Genomic DNA, 18,414 nt, shown 5'->3' on the forward strand with positions numbered 1-18,414 from the left:
CGACGCCAACTCCAACTCCATATATTGGTTTCGGGGAGAAAAAAATCAGGGAGAAGAAATCATCACGTTTTGTGATACGGAGCCGCCGCCAAGCCCTAATCTCTCTCGGGAGGGCTGATCTAGAGTCTGTTTGGGGCTCCGGAGAGGGGGATTCGTCGCTGTCGTCATCATCAACCATCCTCCATCACCAATTTCATGATGCTCACCGCCATGCGTGAGTAATTCCATCGTAGGCTTGCTAGACGGTGATGGGTTGGATGAGCTTTATCATGTAATCGAGTCAGTTTTGTTAGGGTTTGATCCCAGTATCCACTATGTTTTGAGATTGATGTTGCTATGACTTTGCTATGCTTAATGCTTGTCACTAGGGCCCAAGTGCCATGATTTCAGATCTGAACCTATTATGTTTTCATGAATATATGTGTGTTCTTGATCCTATCTTGCAAGTCTATAGTCACCTACTATGTGTTATGATCCGGCAACCCCGAAGTGACAATAATCGGGACCACTCCCGGTGATGACCATAGTTTGAGGAGTTCATGTATTCACTATGTGCTAATGCTTTCTTCCGGTTCTCTATTAAAAGGAGGCCTTAATATCCCTTAGTTTCCAATAGGACCCCGCTGCCACGGGAGGGTAGGACAAAAGATGTCATGCAAGTTCTTTTCCATAAGCACGTATGACTATATATGGAATACATGCCTACATTACAATGATGAATTGGAGCTAGTTCTGTGTCACCCTATGTTATGACTGTTACATGACGAACCACATCCGGCATAATTATCCATCACTAATCCGGTGCCTACGAGCTTTCCATATACTGGTTCTTGCTTATTTACTTTTCTGTTGCTACTGTTACAATCACTACAAAATACCAAAAACATTACTTTTGCTGTCTTTACTTTTGTTACCGTTACCACCACTATTATATTACTTTGATACTAAACACTTTGCTGCAGATACTAAGTTTCCAGGTGTGGTTGAATTGACAACTCAGCATCTAATACTTGAGAATATTCTTTGGCTCCCCTTGTGTCGAATCGATAAATTTGGGTTGAATAATCTACCCTCGAAAACTGTTGCGATCCCCTATACTTGTGGGTTACCAAGACCTTGTTCTGGCGCCGTTGCCGGGGAGCATAGCTCTATTCTTTGAGTCACTTGGGGTTTATATCTGCTGGACACTATGAAGAACTTGAAAGACGATCGAACTACTATTTTGCCCTCAACTATGAGGGGAGGTAAGGAACTGCCATCTAGCTCTGCACTAGATTCTCCTTCCGTTATAAGTAAGCTTGCGACACCTAAACCTGCCACTGCTATGAATTCTGATATGTCGCATGTTATTGATGATGCCACTTCTACTATGAATGATACTTATGATGAAACTACTTCTATGCTTGATAATACTGTGCCGCTTGGTAAATTTCTCGATGAGCAAATTGCTAGGTCTAGAGAAAGAGAAATTATTGAATCTGAATACGATGATGAGAGTGATGATGAAAATATGCCTGCTATTCCTGAGGGTTATCTTTTTGATATAGAATCTTCTGCATCTATTTCTGCTTGCTAGGATAGATACGAACTTAAGAGATTGCTAGTTAAATGGAGTAATGAATCTTTTAGGGATAGAATGAGACCCAACCCTGCTTTTGCTACTTCACCTATTTGTGTTCCCGATAAGGATTACTATGAATTTTCTGTTGATCCAGATATAATTACTTTGGTTGAATCTGATCCTTTCTATGGCTATGAATCTGAAACTATTGTGGCACATCTTACTAAGCTAAATGATATAGCTGCCCTGTTTACTAATGATGAGAGATCACGCTACCTTTATTTACTCAAAATATTTTCATTCTCATTAAAGGGTGATGCTAAGATATGGTTTAATTCTCTTGATCCTGGTTGTGTGCGTAGTCCCCTGGATATGATTTATTACTTCTCTGCTAAATATTTCCATGCTCATAAGAAACAAGCTGCTTTGAGGGAAATATACAACTTCCTGCAGATTGAAGAAGAGAGTCTCCCACAAGCTTGGGGGAGGCTTCTCAAGTTACTTAATGCTTTGCCTGATCATCCTCTTAAGAAACCTGAAATACTTGATATCTTTTATAATGGACTAACTGATGCTTCCAGAGATTACCTGGATAGTTGTGCTGGTTCTCTTTTCAGGGAAAGAACACCGGATTAAGCTGAAATTCTATTGAATAATATGTTGACAAATGAAAATAATTGGGCACCTCCCGAGCCAACTCCCGAGCCAGCTCCTGAGCCAATTACTGAGCCTATTCCTAAACCAACTCCAAAGAAGAGAGGTGTTCTATTTCTCAGTCCTGAAGATATGCAAGAGGCAAAGAAATCTATGAAAAAAAGATATTAAAGCTGAAGATGTTAAGAATTTACCTCCTATTGAAGAAATACATGGTCTTAATTTACCGCCTGTTGAAGAAGTTTATGATCTCAATTCCTTATTCACTGAAGAACCTCCTGATACCGATATCCCGACATAGGTAGTAAAGGTAAATTCTCTCTATAGATATGATAAAGCTAAAGTCCTTCCTACTAAAATTGCTAGTCAGTGCTTGGATGTGTTTGATGACTTTATGTTTAAGCAAGATGACTTTAATGCTTACTTTGGTAGACAATTAAAACAAAATACCTTTATGATTAAACACTTGGGTGATTATATGGCTAATATTAGAGGTGAACTTAAACTTGTTAGCAAACATGCTTCTATGGTTACCACTCAAGTAGAACAAGTACTTAAAGCTCAGAAAGAAGTGCTTGATGAAATGAATAGTAAGAAAAATGATTATGCTGTTAGAGTGGCTACTAGAACTGGTAGAATGACTCAGGAACCTTTGTATCCTGAAGGCTACCCTCAGAGAAATAATATTGATGTACCTAGTTCTTCTAAAAGGAAGAAAAAGAAAAATGATAGGACTTTGCAAACTTCTAGTGAACCTATTGCTGAACCACCTGAGAATCCAAATGATATCTCTATTTATTATGCTAAAACACAATCAGGTGATGAACATAAACCTAATGATAATGTTCATGATAATGCTCAACCTAGTAATGATAATGATGTAGAAGTTGAACCTGCAGTTGATCTTGATAATCCACAATCAAGGAATCAACGCTATGATAAAAGAGACTTTGTTGCTAGGAAACATGGTAAAGAAAGGGAACCATGGGTTCAGAAACCCATGCCTTTTCCTCTGAAACCATCCAAGAAAAAGTATGATGAGGATTTTGAGCGCTTTGCTGAAATGATTAGACCCATCTTTATGCGTATGCGATTAACTGATATGCTCAAAACAAATCCTTATGCTAAGTATATGAAGGATATCATTACTAATAAAAGAAAGATACTGGAAACTGAAATTTCCGCCATGCTTGCTAATTATACTTTTAAGGGTGGAATACCAAAGAAACTTGGAGATCCAGGGGTACCTACTATACCATGCTCCATTAAGAGAAATTATGTTAAAACTGCCTTATGTGATCTTGGAGCCGGTGTTAGTGTTATGACTCTCTCTTTATATCGTAGACTTGACTTGAATAAGTTGACACCTACTAAAATATCTTTGCAAATGGCTGATAAATCAACTGCTCTACCTATCGGTATTTGTGACGATGTGCCTGTTGTGGTTGCAAACGTTACTATTTTTAACGGACTTTGTTATTCTCGATATCCCCGAGGATGATAGTATGTCTATTATTCTTGGAAGACCTTTCCTTAATACTGCAGGGGCTGTTATTGATTGCAACAAAGGCAATGTCACTTTTCAGGTTAATGGCAATGAGCACAGGGTACACTTTCCGAGGAAACAACCTCAAGTTTATAGTATCAACTCTATTGGAAAATTCCATCAATTATATTTGGAGGTTTTGAATTTCCTCTCCCTACTGTCAAGAAAAAGTATGATATTCTTATTGTTGGGGATTTCCATATCCTCGTTGAGGTAACTTAGTGTTATTCGAAATTTCTCCGGTTCCGTGTTATTCAGAATGAGTTTGTTAACAAGACTTGATCAACCTTGTTAGTGTGTTCATTTTGATGATCACAAGATGGATGAAACTAGAAGCACAACCTTCTGTACCCTCTTTATATTTTCTGTTATTTAGTAGAAATAAAGTAATATAGTATTTTTCTGTCTGTTTCCTGATTTATCCGTGCAATATAAAAATATCCCGAAAATAAAAGTCCTGAGAATGCCATGCCAATTTAATATGATTTTTTCAGGAATATTTGAGGATCTACTGTGCAAAAATTACCGCGGGGGGAGCTGCCACCTGGCCATGGTGGCCCTCCTCCACTTATTCCTGCACCCATCTTCTTCCTCTGTCTCACACAAACACGAAAAACCAACTCAAGCACGAGTTCCAGCCCACATTGCTGTGATTTTCGATCTCCTTGCTCAAAGCACCTCTCGCAAAACTGCTTGGGGAGATTGTTCTTTGGTATGTGCCTCCTCCATTGGTCCAATTAGTTTTTGTTCTAGTGCTTTATTCGTTGCAAAATTATGCTGCATAGGAGCCCATGTTCTTGAGCTTGCATGTCAAATTTATATGGTTCCAAGTAGTTCTAATGCTTGATATAGGCTCTAGGCACTACTGGGAGTTGTTGCTATCAATTTTATTGAAGTTGGTTCACTTTTATTTGAAGTCACTAAAAATTTCAGATTGTTTCATAAATGATGAAGAGACTTTTAAGGGGCTCGTCGAGCTGAAGCTCGAAGGAAAAACAAAAGGAAGAAGAGAAGAAGCCCAAATTTAATTTGCCTCGCACCGCGGAGGTCCGGCCGTGTGAATGGACTTCCGATGACTTCTTGAGGAGAGTCGGGATTTATGAGGATTTCTATTTATTGATTGAGAATGCTGGCCTCACCGACTTCCTCCACGACCAAAGTCATCAATATCTCTTACTCACAAATACTTTTGTGCAAAACTTCTACTTTTTCCCTAAGAAATCACCTCCATCAGTAGAGTTTCATTTATATGACGTTGTTAAGGAAATGCCATTAGCTGAATTTTGCGAGGTTTGCAAAATACCCTTTGAGGGCACCTTAGATGAACCACACCGTAATGAAGTGGAAGCTTTTATTAACACCATCACTGTGGGAGAAACCAGGAAGGTTTCTGATGCAAGGATTACTAGCATACATTTTCCTGTTTTACGCTACTTTGCCTTATTTGCTAGTCGTTGCTTGATTGGACGCGGGAACTATGGAAACCTTAGTATCCCTGATATTATTATTTTGTTCCATGGTTTATACTTCAATAACTCTGTTAGTATGGGTGGAATTGTTGCTAGACGACGTTTAAGTCTGAACTGTACTAAGGGCCCCATCTTTGGAGGCATTTATGCTTCGCGCCTAGCTGAATATTTTGAAATACCTATTAGGCATGAGGAGAAAGAAGAAACATCGTTGCCCCATGCTTATTTAGATAATAAGAGTATGCTAGAGCATGACTTTCTTGTTAAGAGTCGTGAAGGGGAGCTCAAATATAAATTATACTTTGATAAACATCACCCTGAGACTATTACTTTGCATGCTCCCTCTTTGTTTAACTTGTCTACATGTCCTCACATTGTTCCGTGGGCGGCCATTCAAGCCTATCGGAATCCTATACCAGTCCCGGAACCGGAACCACAAGATGAGCCTCCACGACAGTCTGTTTATTCTTGGGATCCAGAGATGGTTTCCATCCTGTCGGAGTAATGGGCCACGGGTAGGCTAACCCGAGCCCCAGGACATCTCAAGACATCGGGGCAGGCCGCACCCCTCAGGCCGAGTCCCAGGAGCGACTCCAGGATATGCCGACTCCAAGCTGGCGACTCCCAGGGAAGCCGACTGTGGAGAGTCGGCCCAAGACTCCTCCCTTATCCAGAAGTACGATGCAGGGTACGGTTGCGGCATGGCCGTTTCCCCCCTGCCTACGAAGGGCCGGCATGGCTACAGTAAGCCGTACCACTGGAAGATCTCCGGTGAGATACGGCACTGTTGCCATGCCTGCCCTGATCTCATCCATAGTACGCAGTGCACTATGCCCACGACGCCGGCCTGTATGACCCGAAGGCGGTAGGACCGCCTGTCAGTGAGAGGGCCGAAGCCAACCTGGGCAACCCGAAGACGGGCCCGTGGGAGTCGGCCTCCCTGGAGTCGGCCGACTCCTCCCGGGCCCCACGAGCCATTAATCAGATAAGATGGGGAATGGCGACAGTGATCGCCCGATAGACGGCGGCACTGTTGCCACGACCCGATGACCAAGCATGCGTCATCAGGAGTGCTGCTGCAGTATCAAGCCTGTCCGCGGGACCCGCCAGTCGGCGGGCCCCAGAAGCCGGCGGGAAGGACGGCGGCCTGAGAGACAGACGGCTGGGACCCGCGCCCAGCCGGATTACTATTGTACCCCCGGGGGGGTAGGCCTATATAAACCCCCCGGGGCACCCATGCAAAGGGTTCGGCCCTAGATAGGAACATAGACCAGATAGCCCAGGAAGGAGAGAGCTACCCTTGCCCTCTCCTACCTCCCGAAACAGCTCCAGGAGCACCATTGTAGTCACTTTGCCTTAGTGACCATGCGGAGACCCCGTAGAGCAGCAGTAGGGGTGTAATCTCCCAGGAGAGCCCTGAAGCTGGGTAAGTTCCGCCGGCGGGCATGTCTTCGCCTCATCGCGCTTCTAGGTACCGGCGACGTTCTACTCGCTCGCACCATGATAAGCCATCCTTTGGCATATGTCGTATCCAACTCCCGACATTTGGCGCCCACCGTGAGGCGAGGTGCACCGTCGTCTGGAGATCTGCTCTGGACGGGAACCCTATTCCTCCCCGGCGAGCGCAGCCAGCCCAGCACGCCGGACGGTGTCTGTGCCGACGCGCTGTGCGGTGCTGAGATCGCCTGTGCAGCCAGCTGCCTTGCCGATCTTATCGGCGAGGTTTGCCTCTCCGACGAGCCTGCGCCCGACGCAGGCACGAGTGGCCCCGAGAGCCCCCTCTCGGGACTCCTCGACCAACTCCACGTTGCTGGCGAGCCTGCCGCGGACCTGGAGTCCATAGGATCCACCGACCCGATGCTGGTCGACTCCGACACCGCGTCGCTCGACGCATTCCCCACCAACGTGGTGGTCTACGACGAGCCGCTCTCATACGCGGGGAGCGGCGGAAGCACCGTCACTGAGGTCCTCGTCCTTGAGCACGGCGGGCGCTCCGGCGAAGGAGCGCCTGACCCGTTTGACGCGGCCCTGCGAGACCTTGCAGCACCGATTCCGGAAGACGCCGACGCCGGGACGCTGGAGGCGCTCCGCCTTCAGCTCATCGAGGGCGCGAAGAAGCTGGCAAGCCTGAGGCGCTTGTCAGAAGCTTACCAACAAGAGATGGATCACGCCGTAGGCAGCTTGCCGGCTCCAACCGGGCCTAGCCGCCTAGGCGCGGTCCGACAGCGCGGCGCGGCAATCGCCAACCTCTTCGGGGCTGATCGCCCTCTGTATGCCACGCCCGCAGAGAATATTCGTGCTGCCCAGGCGGCAGCAGACGAGCTTGACAACTTCGAAGGCGAAGAGCGCCGCATAATGACGGAGCGAGTTCAGCAGCTCCTCGACGCGGCTGCCGTGCAGAATAACGCCGGCTGCCGCACCGAGGCGCCGCAGCACCAAAACGACGACCCACCGCCTCGCCGAGACCAAGGTGCGATGTCTCGAATGCCGACTGGCGGGGACCGTGTGAGGAAGGACAAGGAGCCGGCTGCCAGCCGCAGTCGGACTCACATCACCATCGAGCGCGACCAAGACGGCCGCCCTAGAGCGGTGGAACAGCGGGACGACTACCTACCTTCCCCTCCCCGCAAAGAAAGACGAGTCTCCCCGCCGCTTGTGGAACATCCGACTCTCGGCGACCGCCTTGGCCGCCGAGAGGGAGTCGGAGAGAACGACGCCCGCCACCGGATCGACCGACTCCACCGATCCCTGGCGCTGGAAGAAGAAGACGAGTTGGGTCCCCCCTGCTTTGGACCCCGCATCCGGGACGAGCCCTTTCCTAAAGGGTTCACGCTCCCCCAAGACAAGCCCAAGTATACCGGCACCGTGAAGCCGGAAGATTGGCTGATCGACTACTCCACAGCCGTCAACATCGCGAACGGCAACAAGCGTGTTGCCGTAAGATACGTACCGCTCATGCTCCATGGCTCGGCCCGAATGTGGTTAAACAGTCTGAAGCCTCGCAGCACCAACAGCTGGGTTGACTTCACCGAGGCTTTTGTCCGCAACTTCACGAGCACATACAGGCGAGCTCCCAAGCCACGCCAGCTCTCCTTGTGCGTGCAAGGCCCTGACGAGTCTACTCGCGACTACCTCACGCGATGGGGCGAACTCCGGAACTCCTGCGAGGGCATGCACGAGGTGCAGGCCATCGAGTACTTTACTGTCGGGTGCAGAGAAGGCACCCTCCTCAAGCACAAGCTCCTCTGCGACGAGCCGGAGACCCTCGACAAGCTACTGATCACAGCAGACAAGTACGCCACGGCCGACTCCTCCATGAAGGCGGAGATTCGGGTCAGCACAACTGGCAAAGTCGCCCCTCAGGCTCCAAGAACTCCGGCTGGAGACACCAGTCGGCGGCAACAGCAGAATGACCAGAAGCACAAAGCCCTGTAGCCGACTTCCAGCAGTCGGCAAGTGGCAACGACAGAGGACCAGCAGGTGGAGGGACCGCCTCCGGCGAAGCGGCAGAAGGGCGGCAAGTCCAACTGGCTGCCGGCTTTCTCCTACGAGCAGACTCTAGACGGTCCCTGCAAGTTTCACAGCGGCGCGAAGCCGTCAAACCACACCACCAGGAAATGCCACTGGCTGACCAGAATCGCCAAGGGGGATGGCCTGCTCCCTCCCGCTCCTGCTGGGCCGCCTCCTCCACCCCCGCCCCAGCAGCCGGCTGTCAGGCCAGTCGGCGCGATACAAGACGAGTTCCCAGATGAGCACGGAGCCTATGTGGTGTTCACCAGTGTAGCGGATGACCGGCACAGCAGGCGCCAACAGCAGCAAGAAGTGAACGCGGTTGCATCAAGCACTCCAGAGTTCATGCATTGGTCCGAGAAGCCTATCAGTTGGAGCAGAGCTAATCACCCAGAGGTGATGCCGAGTCCAGGCTCCTACGCCTTGGTCTTAGGCGCCACGCTCGCCATGGATAGGCGGGCCGCCCGCTTCTCGCGAGTGCTGATAGACGGAGGCAGCAGTATCAACATCCTATACAAGGATACAATGGAGAAATTAGGAATCAAGCGAAGACAGCTTCAGAGCAGCCAGACTGTGTTCCACGGAATCGTCCCTGGCCTTTCCTGCTCACCAATCGGCAAGATCCTGATAGATGTCCTCTTCGGGGACAAAGATCACTTCCGCCAAGAGCCAATTTGGTTTGAGGTGGTGGACCTTGAGAGCCCATATCATGCACTACTTGGCCGACCCGCCTTGGCCAAGTTCATGGCGGTCCCCTACTACACCTACCTCAAAATGAAGATGCCGATTTCCAAGGGAATCCTAACCGTGTCTGGCGACTACAGGAAGTCGTCCGCTTGCGCAGCCGAGAGCAGTCGGCTGGCCGAGTCCTTGGTGATCGCAGCTGAGAAACGGCTCCACGATCGGGTCGTGGCGATGGCCGGCAAGCAGCCCGAGTTATCGCCCGACCCCAAGGAGTCGGAAGCGGAAGGATCATTCAAGCCGGCCAGAGAAACAAAGAAGATACCGTTGGACCCGGAGCACCTAGAGAGGTATGCTGTCATGGGCACAGGCCTCGATAGCAAATAGGAAGGCGAGCTCGTCGATTTCCTCCGTGAGAATCGCGACATCTTCGCATGGTCCCCCAAGGACATGCCTGGTGTCCCGACGGAATTTGCCGAGCACAAATTACACGTCCGATCTGATGTGAAGCCCGTCAGGCAGCCCTTGCGCCGCCTGTCAGAAGAAAAAAGAAGAGTTGTTGGAGAAGAAATAGCCCGGCTCCTTGCAGCCGGCTTCATCATGGAAGTACTTTTTCCAGAGTGGCTGGCAAACCCAGTACTGGTGCTGAAGAAGAACAAGCAGTGGCAGATGTGCATTGATTACACGAGCCTCAACAAAGCCTGCCCCAAGGACCCATTTCCTCTGCCAAGAATTGATTAGGTGATAGACTCCACAGCCGGATGCGAGCTGTTGAGTTTCCTAGATTCATATTCAGGATATCATCAGATCAAGCTAAACCCAGCGGACAGACTGAAGACCGCCTTCATCATGCCGTTTGGAGTCTTCTGCTACCTGACCATGACGTTCGGCTTGAGAAACGCCGGCGCCACCTTTCAGCGTTGCATGCAGAAGTGCCTCCTGAAGCAACTCGGCAGAAATGCCCATGTCTATGTGGATGACGTGGTGGTGAAGACAGAAAAGCGTGGAACCTTGCTGGAGGACCACAAGGAAACATTTGAGAATCTGCGCCGATTCCAGATCAAGCTCAACCCGGAGAAGTGCGTTTTCGGAGTACCAGCCGGCCAGCTCCTCGGCTTCCTGGTCTCCGAACGCGGCATAGAGTGCAATCCAGTAAAGATCAAGGCCATCGAGAGGATGGAGGCACCCAGACGACTGTTAGATGTGCAGAAGTTCACCGACTATTTGGCATCCATCAGCCGATTCATCAGTCGACTGGGCGAGAAGGCTCTCCCCTTGTATCAGCTCATGAAGAAGACGACCTTCTTTGAGTGGACTCCCAAGGCGGACGAGGCTTTTCTCCAACTAAATAAGATGTTGACTACTCCCCCTGTGCTGGCGGCTCCGACTCCCAAAGAGCCCATGCTTCTATACATTGCCGCCACCAGCCGAGTAGTCAGCACGGTCATTGTAGTCGAGCGCAAGGAGGAAGGCAAGGCGCTACCCGTCCAGAGACCGGTATACTACTTGAGCGAGGTGCTGTCGACCTCCAAGCAGAACTACCCCCATTACCAGAAGATGTGCTACGGCGTGCATTTTGCCGCCAAGAAATTGAAGCCTTACTTCCAGGAGCATCCAATCACCGTGGTCTGCACAGCTCCACTAGCCGAGATCATTGGAAGCCGAGATGCTTATGGCCGGGTGGCCAAATGGGCCATCGACCTGGCTCCCTACACCATCTACTACGAGCCCCACACCGCCATCAAGTCACAAGCACTGGCCGACTTCCTCGTTGACTGGGCTGAGACCCAGTATCTGCCGCCAGCGCTCGACTCCACCCATTGGCGGATGCACTTCGATGGCTCCAAGATGCGCACCGGCCTGGGAGCCGGCGTCGTCCTCACTTCCCCCAAGGGCGACAAGCTTAGATATGCGCTACAGATCCACTTCGCCGCCTCCAACAACGTGGCCGAGTACGAGGCGCTCATCCACGGGCTCCGGCTTGCCAAGGAACTCGGCATTCGCCGGATCCTGTGTTATGGCGACTCTGACTTGGTGGTCCAGCAATCATCAGGCGATTGGGACGCCAAGGACGCGAATATGGCGAGCTACCGTTTCCTCGTCCAGCAGCTCAGCGGATACTTCGAGGGGTGCGAGTTCCTCCATGTGCCAAGGAACGACAACGACCAAGCAGACGCCTTGGCATGAATCGGCTCCACCCGCCAGGCAATACCATCCGGTGTCGCCCTCCGGCGCCTCCTCAAGCCTTCTATCAAGCCGTCACCAGAATCAGATTCAATCTATGTGCCGGCTCCGCCTGAGGAGGACGGATCCAACTCCAAGGAACATATAGTCGAGGCCAACCTGGGGACTTCAGAACCCGGCCCGGGGACTGCAGTAGCAAGATCGAAGACTCCAGAGCTCGGCCCGGGGACTACTCCAGTCGGCCCCGGGACCTTGTCAAATCAGCAAGCGGCTACGGACTCCAACCCGCCGCCTCCCAGCTCGGCCGCCCTTATTCAAGTCACGCTGGTGGCAGTTGAAGAAATAGCAGCACCTTCATGGGCCCAACCCATCCCCAGATTCTTAGTAAACAGAGAGCTGCCAACTGACGAAATCTTGGCTCGGCAGGTGCAACGCCGAGCAGCAGCCTACACCATAGTCAATAGAGAGCTGGTCAGGCGCAGCGTTACCGGCGTCTTCCAACGCTGCATCGAAGCAGAACAAGGTCAGGCAATCCTCAGAGACATCCACGAAGGCGAGTGCGGTCACCACGCGGCCTCAAGGGCACTCGTCGCCAAAGCCTTCCGGCACGGTTTTTTCTGGCCAACCGCTCTGGAAGAGGCCAAAGAGTTAGTCCAAAAGTGCAAAGGGTGCTAGGTTTTTCGTTCCAAGCGACTTCAGCCGGCTTCCGCACTCAAGACTATCCCCATCGCCTGGCCCTTTGCAGTCTGGGGCCTGGACATGGTGGGACCATTCAAGACAGCACGAGGTGGCTTGACTCACCTACTTGTCGCAGTGGACAAGTTCACCAAGTGGGTGGAGGTGAAGCCCATCAAGAAATTTAATGGTCCGACTGCAGTGACCTTCATCGCTGACATCACAACTCGGTACGACATCCCACACAGCATCATCACTGACAATGGCACGAATTTTGCCAAAGGCGCCTTGGCCCGTTTCTGCGCGACACAGGGCATCCAACTGGACTTAGCGTCCGTTGCCCACCCGCAGTCAAACGGCCAGGTGGAGCGAGCAAACGGCCTCATCTTATCCGGCATCAAGCCTCGACTCATCACACCGCTGGAGCGATCTGCCAGCTGTTGGCTCGAGGAGCTGCCAGCCATCCTCTGGGGTCTGCGCACGACTCCAAACAAGTCAACCGGCTTCACACCATTCTTCCTCGTCTATGGCGCCGAAGCCGTCATCCCAACGGACATAGAGTTCGACTCCCCGTGAGTCACCATGTACACCTAGGAAGAAGCAGAAGAAGCACGTCAAGACGGCGTCGATCTGCTGGAAGAGGGCCGGCTGTTGGCACTCAGTCGGTCCAGCATCTACCAGCAGAGTCTGCGTCGATACTACAATAGGAAGGTCAGGCCAAGATCCTTTCAAGAAGGCGACCTTGTGCTCCGGCTGATCCAATGAACGGCCGGCCAGCACAAGCTGTCGGCACCTTGGGAAGGCCCCTTCATCATCAGCAAGGTACTAGGGAATGACGCCTACTATTTGATCGACGCCCAGAAGCCCCGAGCGTGCAAGAGGGACGACTCCAGCAAAGAGACAGAACGCCCGTGGAATGCAAATCTTCTTCGAAGATTTTACAGTTGATGCAGTATGTATCACACTACCCCTTTGTACTAAAGCACGAAGACTTGGGGCCCCCCGAGACGAGCTCGGGGACTGCCCTTTTTGTTAGCTGTATGATAAGAATTATGCCTCTGAGTACATTACTTACATTACAAGCCGCTTGGCACCGGGCCTGACTAGTCGGCCAGGGGACTCGCCGCCTTGCGCTATGAGAAGCTTCCAGTAGTCAGACAAGTAGTGTGCGGTGCCCAATCCGCCTCCTAGCAAAAAGATGCAGCTCGCAGAGCGACTGTGAGGCAGGCAGGAGTGAGGAAGAATGGGCACCCACGCGAAAAATGGCTAAGGACCTAAAGCACGAACATAGCATAATGCGGCCTCCAGCATTTCTGAAGCGGAAGGCCGACTCATGAGTAGCCGGCTCGCCGTCTTCATCAGCCTCTATTAAGGACGGCCGACTCTTGGGTAGTCGGCATGTCGCTTCCTATCTGACTTGCTAAAGAAACTCTAAACGGCCAAGTCCTTGCCTTCCCAAAGTAGCCAAGCACTTGACCCAGCGATAGTCTGCAGAGCGGCTGTTCGACTGACAAGGCAGCGACTAAGGGAAGGCGGCAAAAGGGAAAGCCTAAAAGAGCAGTAAGCAAGGAAAGACGGAAAGGAGATTAATATTTACATAGGCCCTTGGCCGAATCTTCGAATAGAAGTTCAAGATACACCCCGCGGGTGGAATTGTTCGAATCTAACAAAGTTTTTCAAAAGATTACTAAAGAAAGACAAAGAGTGGCGGAAAAGGCAGCCTAGGAGGCGGCATCTGGGAGTGGAGGGTCGGAGGAGACGGCGATGTCAGGCGCCGGGCCAGTCGGCTGGGCGGTCTCGGTTTGATCGCCTCCGGCAGTAGTCATTTTCTCCTGACGCGGCTCGTTGCTGGAGGCGCGGTCGAGCTGAGGCTGGCCGCCTGCTCCATCTTCTGGCACCACCGCTTCGCCTTCGGCCTCCACCTCGTCCTCCTCCTCGGTGCTGGAGTCGATCACCTCCGCCGAGTCCTCGCCATACTTCGGGTTCATCCCGAACCACTCCGCCGGCACTTCCTCGCCGCCTTCAGCCCACTCGGGCACGAAGACGCTGGTGTCCGTGTACTCGGCGATGGCCGCCGCACGCTCGACAAGGGCGCCCTCCACGGCCTCCAGCTCGGCCTGGGCTTCTGACCGGAACGCGGCTAAGCGGTCCAGGTCCAGCCCTGGATACCACGCCTTGACGAACTCCAAGGCCCGGCGTGCTCCGGCCCAGGCCGAGGAGCCCTTCCAGGCCTCAAGACGGCCGGCAGCGACTTCAAGCCAGTCGGCGGTCCGACTGGCGGTGCGCAGAGCCGCCATATCCGTCTGCAAAGCGGCAACCGCCTGGGCGCCGGCACGCTGAAGCTGGCGCACCTACCGGTGGGCCGGACGAAGACGGGCTTCAATGCTCAGGAGTTGTTCATCAACGGTTCGGGGGGCATTGGCGGCGATCTCCTCACCATTCGCCCTACACGCCACACGAGCAGCCTCGATGGCCAGAGGGACCACTTGCGAGTGACCAGGGAAGAAGTCTGCCAAGACAAAAAAGAAGAAAGTTGAAAAATCAGAAGTCGGCCCGACACATAGTCGGAAGCGCGAAGAAGCGAAAGAAACGTACCATCCACAATATCCTCAATCTCGTGGAAGCCGGAGGTCAATATTGCCTCCCTATCAGTCCAGGAGGAACGCTCGCTCTCGAACTCGGCCAGGAGAGTGGCTTCCTTCTTCTTGGCCTCGTCCTGTGCCTTCTTGAGCATCTCCTTCTGCTCGGCCAGCTGCGCCGCCAGCAGGTCGCGCTCCGTGGCGAGCCGGTCACACTCCTCCTCCTTGGCGCGACGGGCGGTATTGGCCTCGCCCAGCTGCTCCTGAAGAGCGGCATTGGCTCCTGAAAATCGAAAGAGAAAACAAATCAGTCGTCAGCAAAGAAGATCGCCGGGAAGATCCGGCCCGACTGCTCAGCAGTCGGCCCGAATCTCGGGGACTACAGCCCGCGGGTGCGCCAGCGCGCCCCCGTGAAGAAGAAGAACTCACTCCGGCTTTCAGACAAGTCGGCAGCCCGCTTGCTCAACTCCTCAACATTGCTGTTGAAGGCAGTGGCGCGGAGGTTGTGATACTCCTGCAGTAAGTAATTGAAGACGAAGTTAGTGTTTGGAAGTCGCCAGAGGGAGTTCCGAACCGCCTGCTCAGCAGCCGGCCCGGAACTCGGGGACTACACCCAGTGGGTGCGCTGGCGCGCCCCCACGGAGAAAAACAAGAATCAAAAAGGAGAAGAAACTTACTCGGACGGCCATTCGCGCGACCAGGTGCGCTCTGGTGCAGGCCTGAAGGGCATCGCCTTCGGCCCTCAACTTCGCCTGGACTTCCAGGAGCAATTGATTTAGCGGCCCGGTGCCGCCTCCGCGCACCCACCCGGTGGGCCCGGCGCTTGTGGCCTCGGCGTCTAGAGCCGCTGAGCTGGCAGCGTTGATCTCCCAAGGTCGTGGCGCCGAGGTCGCCCTCTCAAGACGGCGCACCGGAGAGGCGACTTGGAGAAGCAGCCTCGTTTCGGCCTCGTCCATGGCCGGCGGCTCCGACGGATCCACCGGCTATTTGCCGTGTGGCCTCCCAGACGGCGGTGGAGGCGGCGGCGGCGACACGAGAGCATCCGACATGGAGGCCTCGCCGCTCTCCTTCTCCGCGATGGGGTTCTCGGTGCCGGCTCCCCCGGTCTGCCCCGTGAACTCCGGAGGCGGCGGTGCGGACGATAGTGGGGGGACGAGCATCGCCGATCGGTGACGCGCGGCCTCCTCGGCGCGCCGTCTCGCCGCAAGGGCGGCTTCGGCATCATCCAGCTTTTTCTGGGCGGAGCCGGCCGCCCTGTTGGCCTCCGCCTTCTCCAAACGCACGGCCTCCTCCTCCTCGCGCTTCTCCCACGCATTCCGCTCCGTCGCCTCCCGGAGGTCGGCGGCAGGGTCGGGCCGCCGAGTATTGGCGGATGTCTCTGCCGACCCCATGACGGAGGGGACGGCGACTCTCTCAAGGGAAAGAGGGGCCCTGAAGAAGAATGGAGGGAGTATATAAACAAAGACTCGGACAAGATTCAACGAAGAAAATAAAAGAGCGTAAAGACTTACGCGGATACTAGCGGCGGCTTTCTCACTTCCCTTCAGAAGCGGTTGGCCTTCGCGGCCGCCTCCTCTCGTCTGGTCGCGGCGGCCGCCCCCTTAAACTTCTTCAATTTGCTGCCGTAGCACTCGGCCCGACGTGACGCCTCTTCGCGCCGCCTTGGCCGGCTGAGGAGCCGGCGCCCGATGGGCCGATCCTCAGCTGGTGGCGCGGAGCGACTTCGCCTTCGGCGTCGTCATCGGGCCAGTCGGTGAAGGTGGCCGAGGGCCTGAAGTCGCCTTCTGCCCCCCCCCCCTCCCCCGCCTTCGGCGTCGGCTTCCATCGCCGCCGCCCCCAAGTTGGGGTCGTCGATGTCGCTCTCCGCGCGGTCGGGAACATACTCATGGGGCTGCCTCGTGGCGCCGGCGGCAGGCTGCATAAGAGGATTCTAGTTCAGAAGAAGCTAACAAGAGTCAGAAGCCGGAGTCGGCTGCAGAAAAAAGATAAAGCAGCGGGGAGGCGCGACTTACCACTGGTGGAGGGTTGGCGCGCGAGTACGACTCCTTGCCGAACTGCCAGTCCTCCTCGTACTCGCAGTGCGCGATGTAATTTACAATGTTCGCCACCTCCTTGCGGGGCATCTCCTTGGTGCTCATCCGACTTGGGTCTCGGAGGCCGCTCATCTGACAGATCAGGTGAGGCCGGCCTTGAAGCGGGAGAACTCGGCGCGCCACGAAGGCGGCCAGCAAGTCGGCCCCGATGAGTCCCTCCGACTGCGTCAAGACTCGGAGTCGTGCCACGGCAGCGGCTCCTGCAGGAGTCAGCGACTTGACTCGGTGGGACCAGCTGGGGAGCCGCCCAGTCAGGGGAGCGGCGTTGTAAGGCGGCAAGTTGACCCAGTCACCGTCGGAGGCGAGGTTCTTCACGTAGAAGTACGAGCGCTGCCACATCTTCACCGACTTGATCAGCGTGATGGGAGGAAAGGGGTTGTCGCCTGTCGAGTGCCGCATCGCGATGAAGGCGCCGCACTGGGCCGGCACGCCGGCGATGTGCGTGCCGAGCTTAGAAGAGAATAATTCTCCCCACAGCTCGATGGTGGGGAGAACGCCGAGGAAACCTTCGCACAGGGTGGCGAAGGCGGAGAGCAGCACCACCGTGTTCGGTGTGAGGTGGTCCGGCTGAAGGCTGTGGAACTCCAGGAACGAGCGGAAGAAGCCGCTCGCCGGTAGCCCCAGGCCGCGCATAAGGTGCGAGCGGAAGATGACCCGCTCGCCCTCTTCCGGCGCCGGCCGGATTTCCCCCTCCGGCGCGGCGTGGGCACGCATGAGGTCCGCGCTGGGGAGACGGCGGGTCTGGCAGAGGAACTCGATGTGTTCTCCCTCTACCTCCGAGCCATCCCATACGCTGGAGCGCACCGCAGAGGCCGCGGTGGAGGAAGAGCTCATCGCGGCGGTAGGATGTGCTCCTGCTCAACGGCGGAGGAAGGAGGGAGAGAGAGCAAGATGAGGCGTGGGAGCGGGGAAGAAGGGCGCGCGAGCTGTGCTGCTCCGTTTCCCCCCGCCTACTTATAGCCCTGCGGGCTGAGAAGCCGAGGGGGGGGGCGTGGGATTAACTACGCACGATGCCCACGCCGCCCCACGATTTACCCCACGAAGTTACTGTGTGCAGTAACAACGTGGGAACGCCAACCGTCCTTGGCCGCAATGGATCCGTTCGTGTGCCGAGGCGCGGTAGTGGCGGGCCGCGCCTGATGGCCCGTCCCGTCATGCGCGTGGGCAGGCAGACTGTTCTCCCCACGTGGCGCCGCGCGATAAGACCGCCCTGATGGCTGCGGGGAAGCGTATCAGGCACGCCGCCTGGCTTCCCGCCGTGACTTTCGAACTGAGGCTCTTCACTGAAGCTCCGACTTTCGACAGTCGGCCCAAGGGAAGACGGCAGCCGAGTCCCAGAGTCTGCACTTTTAAAAAGGTTGAAGCTGTTGAAGCCCCACAATGCAGCGACCGCAGGGTTTCACCAGCTTCGGGGACTACTGTCGGAGTAATGAGCCACGGGTAGGCTAACCCGAGCCCCAGG

This window comes from Triticum aestivum, chromosome 5B (assembly GCF_018294505.1).
Source record: "Triticum aestivum cultivar Chinese Spring chromosome 5B, IWGSC CS RefSeq v2.1, whole genome shotgun sequence".
NCBI lineage: Eukaryota > Viridiplantae > Streptophyta > Magnoliopsida > Poales > Poaceae > Triticum > Triticum aestivum.